Raw genomic sequence first — 2351 nt, 5'->3', positions numbered from 1 at the left:
AATATCATAAGAATAAACTAAACTTTTCAAATATCATAAGTTCAACTCACAGATTCGACAGTAGTTCTCTTTTTTCCTTCAAAGTGACAACGTTCACCATTTTTTCCTGTTATTTGTTATCTGACAACAACTACAAAAAATTTAAAAAAAAATTAGAATCTATAAAAAAAAAAAATAATATAAGAATAAAAATAAAATTTATAATTATTCTTAAAAAATAAAAATTTAGTAGAGTAACGAACCAGTATAGTTGTGTGAGAATAATTTGTATTAAACGAAATACAAGAAGAGAAATGAAAATGGAAATGGGAGGAGAGGAAGATGATTTTGAAGGCTTATTTTCGAAGACAGTGAGGGGCAGTGAGTAAATCAAGGGGAGAGGAGTGAGCAATATCAAGGGCAGTGAGTCTTCAAAAATTATCGAGGGAGTGAGTGAGCAAAAATGAATCCTCTTGGTTTAAAAGGATGTAGGTCGAGTGTTGAACACTCGACCCACGGGTTTGGGGTGGTTGAAAAGGCATTAAGGCTATGGCAGAGGGGCATGAATGCATCAATGAATACAGGGAATCGGAGCAGGGGAATCGGATAATGCATGCAGGGAATCGTGTAGGGGAATCGAAGCAGAGGCAGCATGGTGATAGGACCTCACACATTTTTTCAGACTTATTCAATTATAGTCAATTTTAATATATGCACCTTCATTAAACTTACTCAATTATAGTTATTAGTTATAACAAAATTCTGTTATTATTGTTATTTTTTCATTAATGATTATTAGCTTTTTTTCTCATTGGTCATGTATATATATATATATATGGAAAGTAAATAAAGTGAAGACGATTTCCATGTGGCATACCACGTCAGCTGACTGGTTGACCGTTTAATCTATGTGGCAGACTCAATCTCGCTCTCGCTCACAATCTTGCTCTCTTCTACAATCTCGCTCTCTCTCACAATCTCGCTCTCTCAATCTCACTCTCTCTTACAATCTTACTCTCTCTTACAATTCAAAATTCTGTTATTGTTGTTATTTTTTCATTAATGATTATTAGCTTTTTTTCTCATTGGTCATGTATATAATATATATATATATATATATATATATATATTTCTATGGAAAGTAAATAAAGTGAAGGCAATTATGAGCGAGATCCTCCTCATGAGCGAGATCCTCAAGCATTTCTTTAACAAACTGTCTTCCTAGCGATGCTCACGAGATTCAACCCACATTTCTAGCGAGATTCCCTTCTAGAGCGAGATCCTCAAGCATTTTTTAACAAACTGTCTTCCTAGCGATGCTCACGAGATTCAGCCTACATTTCTAGTAAGATTCCCTTCTAGAGCAAGATCCCCATCACAAAATTAGGGAGATTTCCTTCTAGAGCAAGATCCTCATCACAAAATTAGCTTCACCCACTTATCTTCCTTGTCGAGGATTGAAGTTTCGACTTATGTATGTCAAAACTTCAACCTTCGACAACCTAATATACAAAATTAGTGACATTCCCTTCTAGAGCGAGATCTTCATCACAAAATTAGCGAGATTTCCTTTTCCTTGTTGAGGGTTGAAGTTTCAACTTATGTATGTCGAAACTTCAACCTTCAACCCTCGACAACCCTAATATACATATTCTTTCCAAGTTTTTCTTTGTTTGTTGAGTTTTCAACGTTCGACCTCTACATTAATCAAATCCCCAACTCTCGACTTCTAGCCTCAAACTCCAAAAACAACAATATTTCTCTAATAAGTTTCAAAACAACAATATTAATATTAAAGGTCCGTTTTTTAAGTGTATTTTAATTCGTTTTTATCAAAAGTATTTCAATAAAAATGAGTTTTTTGAAAAATACTTTTTTCTTAAGTCAATTCAAACAGGTCTTCATCTTTCCTAAAATTGTTTCAACTTTTTCACACTTTACAATCCACAAAAATTGAAAAAGGTCACCATTATTGATCTCTCTCAAAGCTCTAAGTTTTCTCTCTTTTCATCTTGTTCTTGAGAGAATTTTTATGGTATTGTAAGGATTTAATATTGTGAGCTCAAACTTGTACACCCACTTTTTTAGAGAGTTTTGTTGAGTGTTTAAAAGCTTCAACAATATTGTAACGGTTGGATCCTAACCATGGAAATGATAGAATTTGCTCTTAAACTCAAAAAAGGTTAAGCTCTCATCCGTGGAAAGAGTCAAAGGAGATTTTTAAATCAAAATCCCAAGAGGGCACTTGGATGTAGGTCGAGTTTGAAATTACAGTGTCATCTTCTCTAGCTCTTTCCTAATTTTTTTTTATTTAATTTTAATGGCATATTTTTGTTGGTTGAGATTAATTGAGTATATTGTTATATAATTTT

This window comes from Benincasa hispida, chromosome 12, assembly GCF_027475165.1.
Source record: "Benincasa hispida cultivar pf3 chromosome 12, pf3_genome.v1.1, whole genome shotgun sequence".
NCBI classification, from domain to species: Eukaryota; Viridiplantae; Streptophyta; class Magnoliopsida; order Cucurbitales; family Cucurbitaceae; genus Benincasa; species Benincasa hispida.
Note: the sequence above shows the minus strand (reverse complement) of the source record.